Source organism: Somniosus microcephalus, chromosome 4, assembly GCF_052327205.1.
Source record: "Somniosus microcephalus isolate GS21.2 chromosome 4, FLI_Smic_1.0, whole genome shotgun sequence".
NCBI classification, from domain to species: Eukaryota; Metazoa; Chordata; class Chondrichthyes; order Squaliformes; family Somniosidae; genus Somniosus; species Somniosus microcephalus.
The window spans coordinates 163,215,016-163,239,675 of NC_140990.1; the positions used below are offsets into that span (position 1 = coordinate 163,215,016).

The window sequence follows — 24,660 nt, forward strand, 5'->3', positions numbered from 1 at the left end:
GCACGCGCTGCAAGCCCCGTTCTGGAATTTCTGGGCCATAAAAACATCCTAAGCTGCTTCACAGGAGTGTTATCAGACCAAAATTTTAGCACAATATATGTGCATGGTTTTTCCTCTCAAGCTGTTCTAAGCTCCAAGTGTGTCATCCTACATGCTCTCTCCCCCTTGCATCTCACCGTGTTGAGATCAAGGGCAGGATTTTCATTGGGCCGTGGAGGTGGGAGTGGAAACGTGTGGGGGGCTAAAATCGTGAAATTGGGGGGCACGAACCCATCCCGCCCCCAACCCGCCTTCATGCCAGTTTCAAAGGAGGCGGGTACCTGACCCGCACTGGGACCCGCCTCCCCAAGGCGGGAAGGGGATTAGTGCCAATTAACTGCCTGTTAACAGGTAGTTAACAGGCAGTTTTTTAACCTAATCCCTATTTTTATTCCTGAAGTGTGGGATTCCCGACGGCTCCAAACCATGCCAAGTTAGCAAGGTGGACCGTCGGGCTGAAGGGCTTGGAGGGTTCAAGATGTCTGGTGTTCAGGTGAGTGATGTGTGCATGAGTGCAGAGGTAAGCGTGGTTGGTGTGTGTAAAGTGTTTAAATAAGTTTTATTTACCTTTACTTACCTTTATAGCCTTCCTTCCTTCAGATCTCGGGAGTCTCTCATCTCACCGGCACAGAAAGCAGAATGGCCGCGAGCTGTCAAAAGTTGCAGCATTCAGCTTTCTGTTCTGGAGAGATTTCTAAATCAGCCTGAGAGGAAGGAATTAACTTAGTCTACAGATTGTCAGCTTCAAAGAGCTGTCAAACGCTGATATTTCATCTGTCAAAAGCTCTTGACAGATGAAATGTCAATCTGTGATGTCACCTGTTGCCGGGTGGCCCTTAATTGGCCTGCTGAGCCCGCTGGGCGGGCTCAACAAGATCAATCAACTGAAAATCGCGTGGGTTGGCCACAACTCGATGGAGGCGGGGCTACAACCCCAAAAGTTGTAGTCCCGCCTCCTACACGCCTCCAGTATCAAAATCCAGTCCCAAGACTCACTTAATATAAATCATATTTGCCAAGAGCTCAATACTGTGGTACTCCTTTATCCCAAAGTCCATCTTTCCTCCTACAATCCACAAGCTCGCAACACCCAAGCTGGGCATCACACCACCGTATCCCATCATTTTCCCCTCTTTGAACCTTGATGGTGTGTGGCACATTGGTCCTCAACTTAAAAGAAAATATCGACAAGAATAGCGTAAGAAAATAGACCAAGAAAATGTGGCGTGATAATTCATGTGGACCATTTATGGGCATGCGGGGGGGGTGGGCTCAGGGAACAATCCTGACGCCTGAATGGTGAGTCCCAAGGTTCCCCCAATATCGGGCCTCAGACCTCAATTACATCAAGCTGGCAAGCTGCCAAGATCAGGCTGCTGTTGGCATCGCATCGATCCTCAGCTATGTGAGCAAGGGGAGCGACCGTGAAGTGGGGGCAAACAGGAAAGGGGACAGCCATCTGAAATAGGGACACTCAGAACATGAGGTAGCAGCGGCGATCAATGGCGGGGGGCGGGGGGGGGGAGAGTGGTGGTGATCGGGGGGAGTGGAGGTGATCGGGGGGAGTGGAGGTGATCGGGGGGAGTGGTGATCGGGGGCAGTGGAGGTGATCGGGGGGAGTGGAGGTGATCGGGGGAGTGGAGGTGATCGGGTGGAGTGGAGGTGATCGGGGGGAGTGGTGGTGATCGGGGGGAGTGTTGGTGATCGGGGGGGAGTGTTGGTGATCGGGGGGAGTGTTGGTGATCGGGGGGAGTGGAGGTGATCGGGGGGAGTGGTGGTGATCTGGGGGAGTGGAGGTGATCGGGGGGATTGGTGTTCGGGGGGAGTGGAGGTGATCGGGGGGAGTGGAGGTGATCGGGGGGAGTGGAGGTGATCGGGGGGAGTGGAGGTGATCGGGGGGAGTGGAGGTGATCGGGGGGAGTGGAGGTGATCGGGGGGAGTGGAGGTGATCGGGGGGAGTGGAGGTGATCGGGGGAGTGGAGGTGATCGGGGGGAATGGTGGTGATCGGGGGGAGTGGAGGTGATCGGGGGGAGTGGAGGTGATCGGGGGGAGTGGAGGTGATCGGGGGGAGGTGATCGGGGGGATTGGAGGTGATTGGGGGGAGTGGAGGTGATCGGGGGGAGTGGAGGTGATCGGGGGAGGTGATCGGGGGGAGTGGAGGTGATCGGGGGGAGTGGAGGTGATCGGGGGGAGTGGAGGTGATCGGGGGGAGTGGAGGTGATCGGGGGGAGTGGAGGTGATGGGGGGAGTGGAGGTGATCGGGGAGAGTGGAGGTGATCGGGGGGAGTGGAGGTGATCGGGGGGAGTGGAGGTGATCGGGGGGAGGTGATCGGGGGGATTGGAGGTGATCGGGGGGAGTGGAGGTGATCGGGGGGAGTGGAGGTGATCGGGGGAGGTGATCGGGGGGAGTGGAGGTGATCGGGGGGAGTGGAGGTGATCGGGGGGAGTGTTGGTGATCGGGGGGAGTGGAGGTGATCGAGGGGAGTGGAGGTGATCGGGGGGAGTGGAGGTGATGGGGGGAGTGGAGGTGATCGGGGAGAGTGGAGGTGATCGGGGGGAGTGGAGGTGATCGGGGGGATTGGTGATCGGGGGGAGTGGTGATCGGGGGGAGTGGAAGTGATCGGGGGAAGTGGAGGTGATTGGGGGGAGTGGTGATCTGGGGGAGTGGAAGCGATCGGGGGGAGTGGAAGCGATCGGGGGGAGTGGAGGCGATCGGGGGGAGTGGAGGTGCTCGGGGGGATTGGTGATCGGGGGGAGTGGAAGTGATCGGGGGAAGCGGAGGTGATTGGGGGGAGTGGTGATCTGGGGGAGTGGAAGCGATCGGGGGGAGTGGAGGCGATCGGGGGGAGTGGAGGTGCTCGGGGGGATTGGTGATCGGGGGGAGCGGAGGCGATCGGGGGGAGTGGAAGCGATCGGGGGGAGTGGAGGTGATCGGTGTAATGTATATACTTTTAAGGGGGGAACTACTTTTTACAGCTCATGTATACAGTAGTACCGGCAGTGACCACACCTGTATATAGCACTGAGTAGTAATCTGTCCCGTTCAGTTCCACTGTGAGCCACGTTTAGTAAACACCTGTTGTACCGTTTCTCCTGCAGTCTGTGTCTTATTATACACGGACACAACATTGGCGACAAGGCAAGTTCGAACCTACCTGCAACTCTGCATCACCTCCCGGGGATTCGTTCCTGGAGATCAGTGGATTGGAGGTCAAGGCCAGAGACTCGGGCGTCGACCACGGGCAACCGCCCAGTCATCCAGCAGAGACTCGAGAATTGTGGGGGAGGCTATCGAGAGCCAGGCTTGGCTTTCCAGTCGAGGTGGTCCAGCGAAACGGGCTGGCAACAGGTAGTGCGCAGACCCTTCCCGGACAGCGGCAGGCTAGAGCCCGACCGAGCGGCACAGCAAAGGGCCGAGCAGCGTCGACGGGGGAGAGAGAGAGAGGGCAGAGCGCACAGGGTGCAGCCGGTGTTCAGGGGCCGAGCAGCGTCGAAGAGAGGGAGAGAGAGATGCGCAGAAACCCGCGAGGCGCCGCCATTGCCACGAGGACTGCCGAGAGCAGCGTTGGCAGCAGCGCAGGAGAAGTGTGCGAAACCTACAGGGCGCAGCCATTGCCACGAGAACCGCCGGGAGCAGTGTTGGCAGCAGCGGGGGAGGAAGGAAAGCACGGGAGACGCCATTTTAAGCCATTGGGAGACGCCATTTTAAACCACACCCAAAATGCCGAAGAGTGGCAGTATCACCGCATTTGACAATGAAGTCGAAGATTGGACTACATATGTCGAACGAATAGAGGTGTACTGCAAGGCAAATGAGGTGTCAGATGACAAGAAAGCGTCGGTATTGTTAAATTTAATGGGTGCAAAGACGTATGGTTTATTACGAAATCCAGTAACCCCAATGAAGCCAATGGAAAAGAGTTTTGAAGACATAGTAACAATACTACAGGAACATTTAAACCCCACACCGCTGCTGATAGCAGAAAGATTCAAGTTTCACAAATGGAACCAGCATAAGGATGAAAGCAATGCTGATTATTTAACAGAACTGCGCAAACTATCGAAACACTGCCAGTTTGGAGCGGGACTGGCAGATACCTTAAGGGACAAGTTTGTGTGTGGGCTTCAAGTGAAGGAACCCAGAAACGGCTTTTATCTGAAAAGGACCTTACGCTGGAAAAGGCTTTCAGCATTGCGGTATCATATAAAGCAGCAGCACGGGGCGCTGCAGAGATACAACAGAGAACGCAAGAATATGGCACAAATGAAATGTCATATGGAACAGAGAAGTGCTATCGCTGCGGCAGAACAACACACGACCAGATGATTGCTGGTTCAAAGACAAAGTGTGCAGACAGTGTGGAAAAGTAGGACACATAGCACAAGTCTGCAGGTCGGGAAAGAAAACCAGCAATAAGAAACCTACCAAAGGAAAGTACAAGAAGGTACATAAGATGACGGAGAATAGTTCAGACGAACAAAAGAGTGATAACGACTCCGAAAGCAGGGAACTGAGTTGTCTGAAACTACATAATGTGATCACAACGGAGGATCACCGAACCATTTGGGTCACTCTCAAGATAGCAGGAGTCCAGGTAAAGATGGAATTGGACACAGGATCAACCCTAACAGTCATAAACCGATGGGACTACGAGCGGCTATTCTCACACATACCCTTGAGAGACACAAAAATTATTTTGAAGACGTACACGGGGCAAAAAGTCTACCCCAAAGGAAAAATAAGGGTGACCGTTATATATAACGGTAAGGAAACACCAAAACTAGACCTGTATGTATTGCAAGATGGAGGACCACCATTACTGGGACATGAATGGATCCGGAAAATACAACTGGATTGGCATTCCATACAGGCACTGACTGTGGCTGACAAAACGGATGACGACGTCACACCTGGGCGACTGTCAAAGATCCTGACTGATGCGAAAGAAGTGTTCCAGCAAGGACTCGGAACACTAAAAGGCATGACAGCGACGATTAAAATTGAAGAAAACGCAAGCCCAAAATTTCTTAAGGCCAGACCGGTACCTTATGCGATCCGCCCAGCCATCGAAGCAGAGCTGGAGAGTCTGGAACGTTCAGGTGTACTGTCCAAGGTAGACTGGAGCGAGTGGGCTACACCCATCGTCCCTGTGATGAAAAAGTCATTGAGCAGCACGCCTGGGGAACCAAGGAAGGTTCGCATCTGTGGGGACTTTAAGGTAACAGTGAACCCGGTCCTTCACACCGTACAATATCCACTTCCGCGGATTGAAGATATTTTCGCCTCGCTATCTGGAGGGAAACGCTTCACTAAGATTGATCTGGCCCAGGCGTATCTGCAAATGGAGGTAGAAGAAGCATCAAAAAAATACCTCACAATCAACATCCATAAAGGTCTCTACCAATACAACCAGCTGGTATTCGGGGTAGCATCAGCTCCGGCTATTTGGCAGAGGGCAATGGAACAAGTCATGCAAGGAATCCCAGGGACCCAGTGTTATTTGGACAACATCCTGGTCACGGGCGAAAATGACAGTGATCACCTTGCCAACCTGGAGCAGGTGCTCACTAGATTGCAGGAATATGGGCTCCGAGCTAACCGCCCCAAATGCGAGTTTTTTAGAAAACAGATCTCGTATTTCTTATGTTCATTAATAAATAGACATTATTATGAACACAGCTAGCTTTTGCTAGTTACTTTATTGAGCACATGTGGACTGGTACAGCATCTGTAGAGGCTTCCATCTTGACTGTTGCCTTGTGGGTGGCCTAGTGCCTCATGGGTAATGTAGTCTTAATATATATATACAGCTGGGTAGTGTAGTCTTATATACAGCTCTACACAGCTCTACGGCTCCACCTAGTGTCCACTATAGAATGACATGTTATTGATCATTACATCCCCCTTTCTTTGAGGTTTAACAAAATCAATATCAATCAACTTTCAAGAAAACAATAAAGATAATATCAGTAACACTTTTGTTAGTGCTCTATAAACATAAACATTTTCAAAACAGTCAACACATTTTCAAAGCTTTACATTCTACTCAAAGATTAAGTCTATCAGGCTCTTTTACTTCACGTGTGGATCTTCTCAACACGGGTAAGTCTGATGTGTCTTCATGAGATTGTTCTGGCAGTGAATGACAAGATGCAGTTGCGGCATTGTCATCAATCTGGTCTTGAATAGTCTCTTGTGTTTTTAGGCGGGAACGGCGGTTCCTCCTGAGAATCTGTCCTTCCTCAGTTCTAACAGTGTATGACCTTGGTCCTACTTCCTCAAGAACTGTAGCTTTCCTGTTCCATGCATCTGGATCCTCAATCCTGACAACATCATCCCTTGTCAATGGTTTTAGAGTTTTGGATGACTTGTCATAGTATGATTTCTGTTTCAGCTTTAACAGTCGAAGTCTCTGTCTCAGTTCCTCACTTTGCTGTTCTTTTGTACAGCAGGGTAGCGTGGTGCACAACTTGCTTGTTTGTTTTGGTGTTTCTGACATGTCTCACATTTGCCTATCATGTTCTCAATGTCCTTGTTTATGCCAGGCCAATAAACAGTGTCTCTTGCTCTCCTTTTGCATTTTTCAATTCCGAGGTGTCCCTCTTTTGAGCATGTCTTGACGTAGAGCCTGTGGAATGACTATTCTGTTCTGTTTTAGTAATAGTCCACTTGCGACACTCAATTCTGACCTTATGTGAAAATATTTTGGACAGGAACCTTTTGGCCAACCATGATGAATGTTCTCTATTACTGTTAGTAATACTGTATCTTTTACTGTTTCTTCTGCTATTTGCTTTGATTTTGTGTCCGACACGGGCAGCGCAGCAGTGACCATACTCACATGAACATCCACGTCGTCTTAAGTAGAGCTCACATGACTCATTGTGGGTGCTCGGGATAGTGCATCTGCTAACACTGTGGCCTAGAAATTCAGTATAGCCACTTTTGGGGCGCTAAAGTCGAGCGGCCGCTAAAGTTTGCGCCACCTTCGCCGATATTGAGTCGCATCGCCCCAAGAGGTTGCTGCTGCGCTAAAACAGGCGATGCACGACTATCTTTAGGCGCTAAGCCGGCGGTGCAGAGCGATACCCCCGAGGCCGGTCGCAGCGCCGGTGCGGCGAGTTGTTGATTGACGGCAGACACTCTGGCGCCGGTCAGCTCTTAAAGGGGGAGGGTGGATTTGTTTGCCTGCCACGCCCTGCACACTGCAGCCCTCAACCTAGGCCTGACCACTTCAGCTTCATCTGCACAACGCCCAGGGCTATGGAGAAGGCCAGGGAGAGAGCGCAGCGCTTCAGCGACGGTGACCTGAGGGTGCTGGTTGGCGGAGTGGAGCGCAGGCGCCATGTTCTGTTCCCAGAAGGTGGCAAGAGGCCGCTGCCCAGCGCCTACCGGAAAGCCTGGAGGGAGGTCTCAAACAGGGTGTCTTCCAACAGCGTGGTTGCCAGGACTCCTGTGCAATGCCAGAAAAAGTTCAACGACCTCACTCGGGTTGTCAGGGTGAGTACCCTTTCCAGTGTCCTCCTCATCCCTGCATGTGCACCTCACTTTATGGGCAAAGGGACCTGAAAGCCCTAATGGCCAGCCCTCATCCAGCAGCTATGGGACTGGCATGGAAATCACTTGCACATTCAGCACTTTACACACTGTACAAGCTATTCGACCATGGGAGGCAGTGCAGACAAGATCAGGGCTTCACACTGTCAGGGCCAGTCCACCATGGGAGGCATTGCAGACAAGATCAGGGCTTCACACTGTACAAGCTATTCGACCATGGGAGGCAGTGCAGACAAGATCAGGGCTTCACACTGTCAGGGCCAGTCCACCATGGGAGGCATTGCAGACAAGATCAGGGCTTCACACTGTACAAGCTATTCGACCATGGGAGGCAGTGCAGACAAGATCAGGGCTTCACACTGTACTTAGAGGCCGTCCTTTCTCTTGCAGGCCAAGGTGGCGCACAACCGGCGGAAATGAACTGAGACCGGGGGAGGCCATCCTGACGTCAAAGAGCCCTCCGACCTCGACCAGCATGTGGAGCGCATTGTGGCAGGCCGGCTGATTGGCCCCGTCGCCAGTGGAGATGCTGACCCTGTTCTGGGCACCAATGGTAAGGGCATCACCTTTTTGACCTCTCTCGTTCCACTTGCGCCTCAGATCAGCATCCTTTGCCACTGTCCGACCAATGCAGTGAATAGCAGCACTCATGCCTCCCTCGCTGCCGCCCTGTCCTCACTCTAAAGCTACTCTTGTGCCTTCCTGCTTTCAGATGGTGAATCGCCAGGTGAGGAGGCGGACCCTCAAGCTGCCACTGTCAGCACTTCCGAATTAGAGGAGGAGGAAGAGGAAGCCGGCCCATCAGTGCCACCCTCAGCCGTGCCAGCCCATGGCGATGAAGGGGACACGTCTTCCCTGGAGGGGAGCCGGGGGGAAGGGTCGGAGGAGAGTGAAGCTCCGGGGCCCAGCGGCCTGCAGCAACGCGGGAGGGGTGGGGAAGCTCGGCGGACTTCTCCCCAGAGGGTGAGTGCAGCCTCCAGTCCTGCGACGGTCAGCGCAGAGGAGGTGCGGCTCCTGGAGGAAATGGCCGTCCAGGCTGAGCGCAGGCACAATGAGCTCATGGCTGCAGTGGCAAGGATGCCTGACTCCATTGAGTCTTTGTCAAGGAGTGTGCAGCAATTTGGAGCAGCACAGGCCAGGAGTCTGGATCAATTCGGTGCAGCACAGGCCAGGAGTCTACAGGACTTCGCGGCAGCACAGGCGGCTTCGAGCCAAGTGCTCAGTCGTGCCGTCCATTCACTGGCTGTTGTCATGCGGACACAGACCAGGGCCACACGGGCACTAACTGCTGCCACCCTCGCTGGATCAGCCAGGCATCGCCAGGGCACTCGCCGCACAGCAGCAGCCTAGCAGTCTGTTCTTCAGCTGTTTGCTGCGCATGCTGCAGTGCTGGCCCGTGCGAGTGCCACTGTATCAGGCGACCAGCGAGCACCTGCGATCTGTCAGGTTGGCACCATTCCTGCAGCCGACACTGCCACTCCGCCATTGCAGCTGCCACGAGCCGCTGGACAGACTGCTGCCGCCCAAGCAGAGTTGCAGCAGTCAGCAGCCGGCCCCTCGAGGGCCAGAGCTGGTGCAGGCCGACCCCCAAGGGCATCTGCCGTCTCGCCATCTGACCCTCAGCAGCCTTCCCCCAGCCTTGCTGCAGCCACTGGGCTCCCATTGAGGAGGAGCTGCAGGGCGGGCAGGGGCCAGGCAAGGATGCGAAAGGCATCGCCCTCGCAGGGCAAAAAGTAGAAGGTCTGCACAAATGGTTTGTGGTTGTTGAAAGGCCGAGACTGGTGTCTTTCTTTGTTTTTGTAAGGCCGAGACTGGTGTCTTTCTTTGTTTTTGTAAGGCCGAGACTGGTGTCTTTCTTTGTTTTTGTAAGGCCGAGACTGGTGTCTTTCTTTGTCTTTGTAAGGCCGAGACTGGTGTCTTTCTTTGTTTTTGTAAGGCCGAGACTGGTGTCTTTCTTTGTTTTTGTAAGGCCGAGACTGGTGTCTTTTTTAGTTTTTGCAAGGCCGAGACTGTTAGTTTTGTGTTTTTGGAGGGGGCTTCTCCACATGAGGTTGTAATGTGGGAAGGGCAGAGGTTTGCAATAAATTAATGTTCTTAAATTGCACTGTGCATGGTTTTTTTGTCAAGTCCTGGTTGCCCTGCTCGGCTGAGGGCTTGTGGAGCGGCTACATTCATCCACTGACATTGGCACAAGAGGGGGCCTAGAACCGACGTTCAATAAGCCGGCGACGGGCGGCCCTTGCACTTTCTGCCTCCCTCCTGTGCTGGTCCTCCTCCTCTCCTCCTCCTCCTCCTCAGGTGGTCCTCCAATCTCTGGTGGCAGTGACTGAGTCCTGCGGATAGCCAGGTTGTGCAGCATGCAGCAAACGACCACGAAATGGGAGACTCGCTCCGGCGAATATTGTAGGGCTCCACCGGAACGATCCAGACAGCGGAACCGTTGCTTCAGGACGCCGATTGTTTGCTCCATGATGTTCCTGGTCGCTTGATGGCTATCGTTGTATCCCTCTTCAGCAGGGGTGCTGGGCGCACGGAGCGGGGTCATCAGCCAGGTACACAAAGGATAGCCTTTGTCCCCGATAAGCCATCCTTGTGGGTGAGGCTGGGCCTGGAACATGTCTGCCACAGAAGTCTGGCGCAGGATGAAGGCATCATGGCTGCTGCCTGGAAAGCGGGCATTGACAGCTAGGATGAGCTGCCTGTGGTCACACACCAGCTGGACGTTGAGCGAATGGTAGCCCTTCCGGTTGCGGTAATCCTCGGAATTCTCCAGAGGTGCCCGCAAAGCCACATGCGTGCAGTCAATGGCGCCCTGCACCATGGGGAAGCCCGCGAATGCTGCAAAGCCCATTGCACGCTGTTGCTGCTTGGCAAGGGCCGTGGAGAAGGAGATGAACTGACGTCTCCTTTTGAAAAGGGCATTGGTCACCTGGCGGATGCAGCAATGCATGGCGAACTGGGAGATGTTGGAAATGTCCCCAGTAGCGGATTGGAAGGAGCCGGTGGCATAGAAGTTGAGAGCCACCATCACCTTCACTGCCACCGACAGAGACGTCCTGCTCCTCAGATGTGGCTGCAGATCACCGCCAAGCAGGTGGCAGATCTCTGTGACCACCTCCCTTCGGAATAGCAGCCTCCGAACACACTGCTCGTCAGACATGTTGAGATAGGAGAACTGCTGGCGGTATACCCTGGGTGGGTAAGGCCTCCTTTCCCGACGCCTGTTGCCCCCTCTCCGTCTAGCCAGGGCTGCCACTCTCTCACGGCGTCTGTGAGCCCTTTGGATGCAATGGAGAAAGCCAGCGTTTGCACCCATTGCAGCCCCCATAATATGTTAGCAAACAATGATATGTCAATGAAGGCAAAGACAAGTGGAAAGCTGTGGCCTGAAGCCACAAGTACCTGTCCGAGTGTTGAGCCAAAGCAGAAAGCTCTCTACCTTGGTCTCTCTGCAAAGATCCGTCTCTCAAGAAGGAGTGCTGCGAAATGGCAGCCTTTTATAGTGCAGGAGGAGTGCCCTTTAATTTGCGCCCCCCGCGCCCCGCGCCCCGCATCGACTCAGCACCATTCCACTCTACCAGTCGCTAGGGGCGCCAGGCGCACAATGGGGCGTCATGACTGAATTTCCGGTTTGGGGCGCACAAAGGGCGTTGCACGAGGAAATGACGTCAGGATCTGCGCGCGCAGCTGAGCGCGCGCAAAGACTTTGCGCCGCCGCTAAATCGTGAGTGAAGTTGGGGAGAGGCGCAGATCGCGCTGCGCCCGGCCGCTAGCCGCCTAGCGCCCGACATCTACTCCTCCTAAGGCGCTACCGGCTGGCGCAACCAACTGAATTTCTAGGCCTATGTATTTGCCTGGTGTGTAGATCAGTTCAAAGTCATATCTTTGCAGCTTCATCATGAGTCGTTGAATCTTTGGAGACACCTCATTCAGGTTTTTTTTAATGATGGCAACCAGAGGGCTGTGGTCTGTCTCAACTGTGAAGGTGGGAAGTCCATATATGTAGTCATGAAACTTTTCTAATCCAACTACCAAGCCTAGACATTCCCTTTCAATCTGGGCGTATCGACACTCAGTATCAGTCATAGACCTGGAGGCATAGGCAACAGGCTTCTAATCTTCACCCTCTGCTTGTAGCAAGACCGCACCTAGGCCATCTTTTGATGCATCCGTTGACACTTTGATTCGTTTTGTTGGGTCAAAGAAGGTGAGTACAGGTGTGGTTGTCAGCACTGTTTTGAGGTTTATCCACTCTTGTTCATGTCTTTCTGTCCATGCGAACTCATTTGTTTTATGCAGCAGGTCTCGCAGACAGGCTGTCTTGGCTGACAAGTTAGGAATGAACTTTCCAATGAAGTTTATCATCCCCATGATGCGTAGCACTCCTTTTTTGTCAATGGGTCGGGGCATTTTGAGTATGGTGTTTACTTTTTCCATATCTGGCTCTATTCCTTTACCAGATAGATTATCTCCTAGGAAAGTGACTTCCTGGACGCCAAACTGACACTTGGCTTTGTTGAGCTTCAGTCCATTCTGGCGTATGCTCTGTAGCACTTCAGTCAGTCTCTCATTGTGTTCTTTCAGTGTGGAGCCCCAGATGATGATGTCATCAACATAGACCCGAACTCCTTCCAGACCTTCAATTATGTGTTCCATCGTTCTATGAAAGGTTTCAGATGCAGATATTATCCCGAAAGGCATTCTGAGGAAACAATACCTGCCAAATGGTGTGTTGAAGGTACAGTATTTGGTGCTCTCTTCATCCAGTTTTAGTTGCCAAAATCCTTGTGAGGCATCGAGCTTTGTAAAGTATCTGGCACCTGACATTTCATTGGTGATTTCTTCTCGCTTGGGAATCTGGTAGTGTTCACGTTTTATGTTTGCATTTAAGTCCTTTGGATCCATGCATATTCTTAGATCATTGTTCTTTTTCTTTACACATACCATGGAGTTAACCCAGTCTGTTGGCTCTTCGACTTTCCTGATGACTCCTAGTGTGGTCATTCTGTCCAGTTCATTCTTGAGCCGGTCACGCAGGGGTGCTGGAACTCTTCGTGGAGCATGTACCACTGGCTGAGCATCCTGCTTTAGCTGGATCTTGTAAGTGAATGGTAGAACTCCAAATCCTTTGAACACATCCTGGAAATTATTCACTACAGAATCCACCGAGTCATCTGGTCTGCTTGTGGCACAGTTTATACGGTAGACTCTTTTGACCAGTTCTCAGTCCTCACAAGCTTTGTCACCCAGTAGTGAATCAAGCCTTTCAGCCACAACAGAAAACATGAGATGATGCACTTTGTCTTTGACTGTCACTTTAAGTTTGCATACACCTAAGCTATCTATTTTCTGTCCATTATAGTCCTTCAGTAGTACTGACTTTTTCTGTATTTTGGGCTTTTCTTTCATATTGTTAATGTCACTCATACTGATTAAGTTTGCTTTTGCCCCAATGTCTAGTTTCAAGGTAACTAATGCTCCATTTACCTGCAGTGAGATCATCCAAATGTCCTCTTTTACTGCATTAACTTTATGTTCAGCATTGTCCATTTCTGAGGGCTGCACATTTTCTGTATCCTTTTTGATATTGTCACATGACACCATTCCTACAAAAAATGTCTCACTTAAATCAGTGTCCTCAATCACATTAACTCGTTGCCCTTTCTTAGTTTGTACTTTTGAAAAGCATTGTTTGGCAAAGTGATTCTTTCCATTACACTTTGTGCACATTATTCCAAATGCTGGGCATTGTCTTAACTGGTGTTTGTAACCACAGCGTTTACAATTAAAAATTTCATCCTCCGATTGCTTTTCATTTCTGTTCTGCCCATGTTTCTTCCCCTTATCGGACACAGCACCGACAGCAGCATTATCACTCATTACAATCGCATCATTATTGATTTCACTGAAAGTCTTCGCATGCTTTCGAGCTAGCTCGCTGGCTTGGCATATTTTCACCGCATTTTCCAAATTTAGTTCGGTTTCTCTCAGCAGACGTTCCCTGACTTTTTTATCATGAATACCAAACACAATCTGGTCACGAATCATGGATGCTTTGAGCTCAGAGAAATTACATGTCTGTGCTTTCAGTTTCAGCTCAGTTATAAAGCTATCAAAAGTCTCATTTTGCTGCTGTGTCCGAGAACAGAAGATGTATCTTTCATAGGTCTCATTCTTTTTGGGAGAGCAATGTGCATCAAATTTTTTTTAGCACATCTTCTAATTTTTCTCTGTTCTCCTCTGGATTAAATACAAATGTATTAAATACCTCTATCGCCTGTGGGCCTGCAACCGTAAGCAGCAACGCTATTTTTCTTGCGTCTGGCTTCGTACCGAATCCGATGGCTGCAATGTAGAGTTCGAATTGTTGTTTAAAAATCCGCCAATTGTAGTCGACATTTCCCTCGAGATTCAAACGCTCTGGTGGCTTCAAATTCTCCATTTCGCTTTTCACAATTTTCAGCAGATCTTCACCACCCTGGTACCATCATATGTTCATTAATAAATAGACATTCTTATTATGAACACAGCTAGCTTTTGCTAGTTACTTTATTGAGCACATGTGGACTGGTACAGTATCTGTAGAGGCTTCCATCTTGACTGTTGCCTTGTGGGTGGCCTAGTGTCTCATGGGTAATGTAGTCTTAATATATATATACAGCTGGGTAGTGTAGTCTTATATACAGCTCTACACAGCTCTACGGCTCCACCTAGTGTCCACTATAGAATGACATGTTATTGATCATTACAGTATTGTGGCCACGTTATCGATAAAGAGGGGTTACATAAGTCCCCAGAGAAGATTGAGGCAGTAGTCAAGGCTCCAGCACCGGAAAATGTGTCACAACTGAGGTCGTTCCTCGGGCTGCTAACTACTACCGTAACTTCTTGCCAAATTTGTCTACAATACTATACCCACTGAACACCCTACTGCAAACTGGGGTGCCATGGAAGTAGAGTGACGAATGTAGACGAGCTTTCCAGAAGAGCAAAACACTAATCACATCGAAAGAGGTATTGGCCCATTACAACCCAGCATTACCAATTTGGTTGGCATGTGATGCGTCACCCTACGGCATTGGAGCAGTGCTGTCGCACAAATTCTTGGATGGCTCAGAGAGGTCAATAGCCTTTGCGTCACGATCACTAACCTCAGCCAAGCGTAACTACGCCCAGATTGACAGGGAGGCCCTCAGCCTAGTGTGGGGAGTGAAAAAGTTCAATCACTATCTGCACGGGCAGAAATTCACCTTGCTGACTGATCACCAGCCTCTTGTCTCCATTTTTAATCCGAAGAAGGGCGTTCCGGTGATGACTGTGCAACGACTACAAAGATGGTCACTTTTTCTAGGGGCGCACCACTATGAGATTGAATATAAGGGCACAAAACAGCATGGAAATGCTGATGGGCTATCACGCCTGCCACTGCCGACTGCGGAGGAAGCACCAGCAGTGGATCCTGTCGAAATATTCCATTCGACTATAGTTGAATACCTACCGGTAACTAACGCTTGTACCGAAAAGGAAACCCGAAATGACCCGACACTGTCTCGGGTATATGATTTGACGGTGAAGGGATGGCCAGCACATGACGACTCACTGTTGCCAGCATTCTCGACAAGGAGAGAACAGCTGTCAGTGTGCCGGGGGACCTTGATGTGTGGATCCCGAGTGGTAATTCCACCCAAGTTAAGGGATAGAGTGCTCAATGAGCTTCATGAGGGTCATCTGGGAGGGGTAAAAATGAAAAGCCTGGCCAGGGCTTATGTGTGGTGGCCGGGAATCGATAAACAAATCGAGGACCTGACCAAGAGCTGCTCAGGATGCCAGAAAGTCCAAAATGCACCACCACAGGCCCCTCTACACCCATGGGAGTGGCCCTCGTCTCCATGGCAATGGGTGCATATTGATTTCGCTGGTCCATTCATGGACTCAATGTTTTTAATAGCCGTGGATGCGCACTCGAAATGGCCTGAGGTCATCAAAATGTCCTCCACCACCACGGAGAAAACTATTGCAGTCCTACGGACCATTTTTGCCAGGAATGGCTTGCCAGAACAGATTTGCTCCGACAACGGACCAGAGTTTGTGTCCAAAGAGTTACGGAGATTCTTGAAAAAGAATGGGGTAAGGCATTACACATCCAACCCGTGTCATCCAGCCACAAATGGATTGGCTGAGAGGTTCGTACAAACCTTTAAGAAGGCAATAAAGGCTATGTACAATGACAACATTCCGCTGCAGCACAAGGTGGACAATTTCCTGTTCACCTACCGGAATGCGACACATGCAGTCACCAATCAGGCCCCAGCCATGATGTTCTTCAACCGAAGGTTAAGATCTCGCCTGGATTTGTTCAGACCAAACGTACGAAGAGATGTTGAGAGTAAGCAATACCAGCACATCCATGAGAAGCCAACAAGGAGCTTCAATGTAGGGCAACCAGTCTTGGCCCGCGACTACCGAACAGAAAAATGGCAGCCAGGAACGATATGCACATGGCAGGGGCCACTAATGTACACAGTGGACGTTGGGGAGAGCATCGTGAGATGCCATGCTGACCAGATCCTAAAGTCACAGGAACAAGTCAACCCCATGCCTTGCCCATACGTACCTGGTGATGAACCCGACGTACAGGTCGCATCTACCCTAGAAACAGTAGCATCGGAAGCTGATGAACCAACCGACGACAGGGGGCCAGAATCGCCTCCGCACCAAGAGCAAGACACTCGGGAAAGGCGCTATCCAGAAAGGATCAGGAGGCCTCCCCAAAGACTGAATATATAAATAGACTATTTTCAGCTAATGTTGCATGTTAAAAGTGTTAATTGTAATTAGTTTGATATTTAATTGTTAAATGAGTGTTATGGTACTGTTAATCTAAAAGGGGAGGAATTGTAATGTACTGTATATACCTTTAAGGGGGGAACTACTTTTTACAGCTCATGTATACTGTAGTACCGGCAGTGACCACACCTGTATATAGCACTGAGTAGTAATCTGTACAGGCAGTTCCAGTGTGAGCCACGTTTAGTAAACACCTGTTGTACCGTTTTTCCTGCAGTCCGTGTCTTATTATACACGGGCACAACAATCGGGGGGGAGTGGAGGTGATCGGGGGGGAGTGGAGGTGATCGGGGGGGAGTGGAGGTGATCCGGGGGAGTGGTGGTGATCGGGGGGAGTGGAGCTGATCGGTGGGGGAGTAACATCACCAGTCTCCGCCCTTGCCTAAGCTCACCACACCATGCCTTTGTTACCTCTAGATTTGACTATTCCAATGCACTCCTGGCTGGCCTCACACATTCTACGCTACATAAACTTGAGGTCATCCAAAACTCGGCTGCCCATGTCCTAACTCGCACCAAGTCCCGTTCACCCATCACCCCTGTGCTCGCTGACCTACATTCGCTCCTGGTTAAGCAGCACCTCGATTTCAAAATTCTCATCCTTCTTTTCAAATTCCTCCATGGCCTCGCCCCTTCCCATCCCCTCCAGCCCCAGAACCCCCCCGAGATATCTGCGCTCCTCTAATTCTACCCTCTTGAGCATCCCTGATTATAATCGCTCAACCATTGGTGGCCATGCTTTCTGATGCCTCGGCCCTAAGCTCTGGAATTCCCTGCCAAAACCTGTCCACCTCGCTGCCTCTCTTTTCTCCTTTAAGAGGCTCCTTAAAACCTACCTCTTTGACCAAGCTTTTGGTCACCTGCCCTAATTTCTCCTTATCTGGCTCAGTGTCAAATTTTGTTTGATAATGTTCCTATGTAGCGCCTTGGGACATTTTACTACGTTAAAGGCACTATATAAATACAAGTTGTTGTTGTCATTGTTGTTGATGACATGCATTTAAAACGTGGGATGGACAGATATTTTGCACAGATTCCAGATTGCAAACAATAATAACAACAACTTGCATTTGTATAGCGCCTTTAACGTAGTAAAACGTCCTAAGGTGCTTCACGGGAACGTTATCAAACAAAATTTGACATGTAAGGGGATATTAGGGCAGATGAGCAAAAGCTTGGTCAAAGATTTAGGTTTTAAGGAGTGTCTTAAAGGAAGAGAGAGGTAGGGAGGCGGACATGTTTATGGAGGAAATTCCAGAGCTTAAGGCCTTGGCAGCTGAAGGCACGGCCGCCAATGGTGGGGTGAAGGAAATCGGGGATGCTTTAGAGGCCTAAACTGGAGTAGCGCAGAAAGCTCAGGGAGGCGGGGGCGGGGTGGGGTGGCGGGGGTGCTCGTAGGGCTGTTGAAATTTGCACATAGATTTTGGATCTGTAATTTATACTTTAAAGCTGGTTTCCAATGTAAAACAGCGGACATTACGAGTAATTTCCGTATCGGTGCTCTCGGCAGAGAGCTGCAATCTCTACAAGCGTGTATCGTAATTCCAGGCGTGCGCTGCCAACATAGAGTTCCAACCACTTAAATGAATGGCTGAAAATGGTGCCCTGCACATGGCCAAGATTTCGATGTGTATTTGCGGCAGGTGAGGCTCGTTGCTGGAGCATGTCGTTAGAAAATTACCCCTTACATGTGGAAATCACTTCACGGTTTGTTCTCATTAAAAGATTCACATATAATGTTCCCTGACCTATAACAGATCCATTTTTCAATGTTAAAACGGTGCGTGTTGTATGAGAAGAATTACAGTAGCTGAAGCCAGGGCCACAGGATGCCCATCCATCTCTGTTCCAAGAGCTGGGTACTCTCTTTAGTTACCGTCAGCCTGGTAATCACATCTGATGAATCATCTGATGGAACAAACAACTAGCGATATTACAGAGAATTACATCGAGTCTACAGCACACAACAGGCCATTCGGCCCAACTGGTCTATGCCAGTGTTTATGCTCCACACGAGCCTCCTCCCACTCCTCTTCATCTCACCCTATCAGCATATCCTTCTATTCTTTTCTCCCTCATATACTTATCTAGCTTCCCCTTAAATACATCTATGCTACTCACTTCAACTATTCCATGTTGTAGTGAGTTCCACATTCTCACCACTCTCTGGGTAAAGACGTTTCTCCTGAATTCCCTATTGGATTTATTAGTGACTATCTTATATTTATGACCCCTAGTTTTGATCTTCCCCACAAGTAGAAACATTTTCTCTACATCTACCCTATCAAACCCCTTAATAATTTTAAAGACCTCTATTAGGTCACCCCTCAGTCTTCCCTTTTCTAGAGAAAAGAGCCCCAGCCTGTTCAATCTTTACCTGATAAGTATATCCTCTCAGACATTGGCTAGAAGATCTGGTGGAACAGTGTGAATCCTGGAACGGTGTTGCCCCTACTTGTTACAGTCAGTGACACCAACAAGACCTGCAACCAGCAGTGGCAGGACATTTCAAGCCTTTTTGGCGGACTGCTCTGAAACCCAGCACAGTTCAGAGCCCAACAGGTCAGTGGACGGACTGGGGGCGGATGGCCTGCTATATGCCAGAGTTCACACTGTGCAAGATCAAAGAGTTAAGGCTCAGGCAGGGGTCCTTTAAACATTACGGTTCATGCAGTGTCACAAGAGTTGCTATTACTTCAGCCAGGAAGAGCTCCTCTGGCTGCATCTCAGCAGGGCTGATTATCTAACTGGCAGGAAGCCCCAGCCCCTGGGAGTGCAGATGATGGTAAATGTGGCCAGGTACTGCGCATGATGTACCCTTAACTTGATGTGGCAATTCAAGAAGCTCAATGGAATGTCATGTCCTGCTCCTGCCCCTCCCACCACACGGCATTGTTGGTGAGACCTTTTAATTAATTAATTGGAAAGATTTATTTAAAGAAACAATGAAATGATACTAATCACAATGTTTTATAATGGTGGGGTTCATTTTAACCTCACCCGGTGCGGTGGGAAATTGACAGGATCTTACAGAGAATTGCACAGAATGTACAGCACAGAAACAGGCCATTCAGCCCAAGTGGTTAATGCCGGTGTTTATGCACCTCCTCCCACCACTCTTCATCTAACCTCATCAGTATAACCTTCTATTCTCATGCATCACACTCACCATCATTGTGGCGTAATTTCTGTTGGTTGTAATCGATGCCCGTATGGAAAAGGCACCAGGAACAACTTTAACGGCAGAAGTCAGTTCAAAGGGGCACAGCAGTGAATATTGCAGTTCCTGGTAACTGGCCGTCATTGCCTGAGACTCAATCGTTTGCAAGCAGAAGCTGATACACAGAGTTAATCCATCATTTGCTGCACCAGGGTTGCTGAAGCATTCGTCAGGCAATGAGAAATCTAACTTGCCCTTCAGTACTGAGCCTTTCTTTGCTCCAGCAATCGCCCGGGTCAGTTTTGTTGTGACTTCTACCCCAGTTGCAATTGTCTCCAGCTGCGCTATATTGACGGGGCACCTAATTTACAAACAAAGTACTCAGATGAAGAAAGAAAGAAAGAAGGAAAGAAGGAAAGAAAGAAGGAAAGAAAGAAGGAAAGAAAGACTGACTTGCATTTATATAGCGCCTTTTGCAACCTCAGGATGTCCCAAAGCGCTTTGAAGCCAATGAAGTATTTTTGAAATGTAGTCACTGTTGTAATGCAGGAATTGCAGCAACCAATTTGCGCACAGCAAGCTCCCACAAACAACAATGTGATAATGACCAGATAATCTGTTTTAGTGATGTTGGTTGAGGGCCAGGACACCCGGAGAACTCCCTTGCTCTTCTTTGAAATAATGCCATGCGATCTTTTACGTCCACCTGAGAAAGCAGACGGGGCCTCGGTTTAACATCTCATCTGAAAGACGGCATCCGAAAGGATCCTCTTCCCAAAAACAGAAACAGTGAAAGAATGCTGGGTGGTGATACAAATGGGTGAAAAAGAACCAGTAGCATCATTGAAATTGAGTCTGCATTGATGGGACACTGAGCGATATTTGACAAGCTTTCTTCCAGACCTTCTACCAAGTCTACTCGTCAGTTGTGATAGTGAAATCTCTTTCCCAAATAAGCTGTACAGGTTCACCAACACTGTTCAAGGACCGACTTACAGAGCAACATAGCAGGTAACAGCAGGAGGAAGCTAACTTTGATTTAAAATCATTTGCTAGATTAAAATTGTCAATGGGCAAAGAGAGACAACCCCATGCAGGCTTGATTATCACCTCGATGAGCCCACAGCTTCAGTTAGAGATGTCTGCAAAGTGAGAATTTATCAAGGTTAAATGCAGTTGACAGTTGCTGAAATGACATTCCCCGAGAAGATGATGGAACGTAAGCAGGCCAGTCTGATGCCAGCTGAGAAAGACAAATGTTTGGACAAATCTGGGTTAGCCCAAATAAGCGACATAGTGAGAGTACACGTGGGAGCTGAGGATACCTGAGCAGACCTCACCAGCAATGCATAGTGTGAAAAACTGCAGAATAAGGAACATAATAAATGATTGTAGCCATAGGAGGACAGCAACATGCTTCACTATCAATCCAAATGCAATCCCTTTGGGCGCTATAACATTAAGTGGTCCAATTATGCTGCCTGAAAAAATAGGCAGAAATTAAGAAGAGTGATCTCAACCTTTCTCCTTTGGGAGGGGAATTCTGGAAAGTATTATATACAACTTCTCATATTTTCAAATAAATTTAGAGATACACTCATTGATTTACAAGAGAAAAAAAGAACCAGTGGGAAAATAGACCAGCAAGGCCTGAAATTCACAGAGCAAGAATTCATCATCCTAACAATGTTCAGTCTACCTCTGAGGGAATGGCGTGAAGAGAATTCAGCACTTTATTTGGTAATAGATTCAACTGAAGGATAATTAACTTTGCACAATCCTTAGATTGAGGTGGTAACCTTAACACCTAAATATTCAAATGATCATTGTAATGAGTGTGCCAAACGGGTAGCTTTTTTCTAGTGGGGGAGCGGGTGGGGGAATGCTGAAGGGATCAGTACCAAGCCTGATTTATCAACATTGATCTTACAACCAGATAGGGCACTCTCTGTTCAATAATCGAGAGTGTCCAGGGAATAGAAGTCTCGAGGTTTGTTGATATATTGTACCATACAATTTACAGAGTGATAATTCACAGTAAATCACTTCTGTATCAATCACAAAAAGGGACAGTGAAGAGCTGTACAACTGAAGCAAAGTATAACATTGGAAGGATAGCTGCTGTGTGCAGATGAACTCCAATCGTAAAAAGGAAGACTTGCTTTTGTCTAGCACCTCATCACACTTCTCAAGACACACCTCAAAGCAACAACCTGCACTTATGTGGAGCCTATAACATTGCAAATGTCCCAAGGTGCTTAAACAAAGCGGACAATAATGAACTCTGAGCAGCGGTAGTAGAGGTGAAAGAGGTAACCACAGGCTTGGTGGAGGAGGTGGGATTCGGAAAGTTTTTGAAAATGGATGGAGTGGTAGCAATGCAGAAGGACTTTGGTAGGGAGATTCAGGGTGTGGGGCCTAAATAAGAAATAAGAACATAAGAAATAGGAGCAGGAGTAGGCCATTCGGCTCTTCGGGCCTGCTCCGCCATTCAATAAGATCATGGCTGATCTTCTACCTCATCTCCACTTTCCTGCACAATCCCCATATCCCTTGATTCCCTTAATATGCAAAAATCTATCGATCTCTGTCTTGAATATAACAAAAACAACAACAACTTGTATTTATATAGCACCTTTAACATAGTAAGACATCCCAAGGCGCTGCACAGGAGTATTTTAAGACAAAAAATTTGACACCGATCCACATAAGGATAAATTAGGGCAGGTGACCAAAAGCTTGGTCAAAGAGGTAGGTTTTAAGGAGCGTCTTAAAGGAGGAAAGAGAGGTAGCGAGGAGGACAGGTTTAGGCAGGGAATTCCAAAGCTTAGGGCCAAGGCAATAGAAGGCACGGCCACTAAAGGTTGAGTGATTATAATCAGGGATCCTCAAGAGGGCAGAATTAGAGGTGCAGATATCTTGGGGGGTTGTGGGGCTGAAGGAGATTACAGAGATAGGAAGGGGTGAGGCCATGGAGGGATTTGAAAACAAGGATGAGAATTTTGACTTGGTGCGAGTTAGGACACGGGCAGCCGAGTTTTGGATGACCTCAAGTTTACCTAGGGTGGAATGTGGGAGGCCAGCCAGGAGTGCATTGGAATAGTCAAGTTTAGAGGTAACAAAGGCATGGATGAGGGTTTCAGCAGCAGATAAGCTGAGGCAAGGGTGGAGATGGGCAATGTTACGGAGGTGGAAATAGGCAGTCTTAGTTATGCTGCGGATATGTGATCGGAAGTTCAGTTCAGGATCAAATATGAACAGTGTGCTTCAGCCTCAGACAGATGTTAGGGAGAGGGATGGAGTCAGTGGCTAGGGAATGGAGTTTGTGGTGGGGACCAAAAACAATGGCATCGGTTTTCCCAATTGGAGAAAATGTTTGCTCATCCAGAACTGGCAGTCTGACAATTTAGACACCGTGGAGGGGTCAAGAGAAGAAGTAGTGAGGTAGAGCTGAGTATCATCAATGTACATGTGGAAACTGATGCTGTGTTTTCGGATGATGTCACCAAGGGGCAACATGTAGATGAGAAATAGGAGGGGGCCAAGGATAGATCCTTGGAGAACACCAGAGGTAACGATGCAGTTTACTCAACGACTGAGCCTCCACAGCCCTCTGGGGTAGAGAATCCCAAAGATTCACCACCCTGAGTGAAGAAATTTCTTCTCATCTCAGTCCTAAATAGCCGACCCCTTATTCTGAGACTGTGACCCCTGGTTCTAGACTCCCCAGCCGGGGGAAATATCCTCCTTGCATCTACCCTGTCAAGCCCTGTAAGAATTTTGTATGTTTCAATGAGATCACCTCTCATTCTTCTAAACTCTAGAGAATATAGGCCTAGTCTACTCAATCTCTCCTCATAGGACAATTCCCCCATCCCAGGAATCAGTCTGGTGAACCTTCGTTGCACTCCCTCTATGGCAAGTATATCCTTCCTTAGGTAAGGAGTACACAATACTCCAGGTGTGGTCTTACCAGGGCCCTATATAATTTCAATAAGACGTCTTTGCTCTTAAAATCAAATCCTCTTGTAATAAAGGCCATCATACCATTTGCTTTCCTAACTGCTTGCTGTACCTGCATGTTAACTTTCAGTGATTCGTGTACAAGGACACCCAAGTCCCTCAGAACACCAACATTTCCCAATCTCTCACCATTTATAAAATACTCTGCTTTTCTATTTTTCCTACCAAAGTGGATAAGTTCACATTTCTCCACATTATATTCCATTTGCCATGTGCTTGCCCATTCACTTAGCCTGTCTATATTCCCTTGAAGTCTCCTTGCATCCTCCTCACAACTTACATTCCCACCCAACTTTGTCTCATCAGAATGGATATATTCAATTGGTCCCCTCATCCAAATCATTGATATAGATTGTGAATAGCTGAGGCCCAAGCACTGACCCTTGCAGTACCCCATGAGTTACAGCCTGCCAACCCAAAAGTGACCTGTTTATTCCTACTCTCTGTTTTCTGTCCGTTAACCAATCCTCAATCCATGATAGTATATTGCCCCCAATCCCATGAGCCCTAATTTTGTTTAATAACCTCTTGGGTTAATGGTTCAAGGTTTTGAGACTGAAGATGGAGAAGAGGGAGGTGCAGAATGCACTTTACATAGAATTACATCGAATGTACAGCACAGAAACAAGCCATTTGGCCCAACTGGTTTATGCCGGCATTTATGCTCCACACAGGTCTACCCCTACCCTATTTCACCTCACCCTATCAACATATCCTTCTATTCCTTTCTCCCTCATGTACTTATCTAGCTTCCCCTTAAATGCATCTGTGCTATTCACCACAACTACTCCATGTGGTAGCGAATTCCACATTCTCACCACTCTCTAGGTAAAGCAATTTCTCCTGAATTCCTTATTGGATTTATTAGTGACTATCTTACAGTTATAACCCCTAGTTTTGGTCTCCCACATAAGTAGAAACATCTTCTCTACGTCTACCCTATCAAACCCTTTAAAACCTTAAAGACCCCTATCAGGTCTCCCCTCAGCTGTCTCTTTTCTAGAAAATGAGCCCCAGCTGGTTCAATCTTTT

The 24,660-nt window shown here is 48.9% G+C and overlaps 1 protein-coding gene across 2 annotated transcripts in view; it reads right to left on the reverse strand.

Moving 5' to 3' along the window:
- The window catches only part of erbb4b (erb-b2 receptor tyrosine kinase 4b), a 1,694,493-nt gene that overhangs the window by 1,101,443 nt on the left and 568,390 nt on the right, over window positions 1-24,660 (reverse strand). The gene's annotated exons all lie outside the window — the stretch shown is intronic.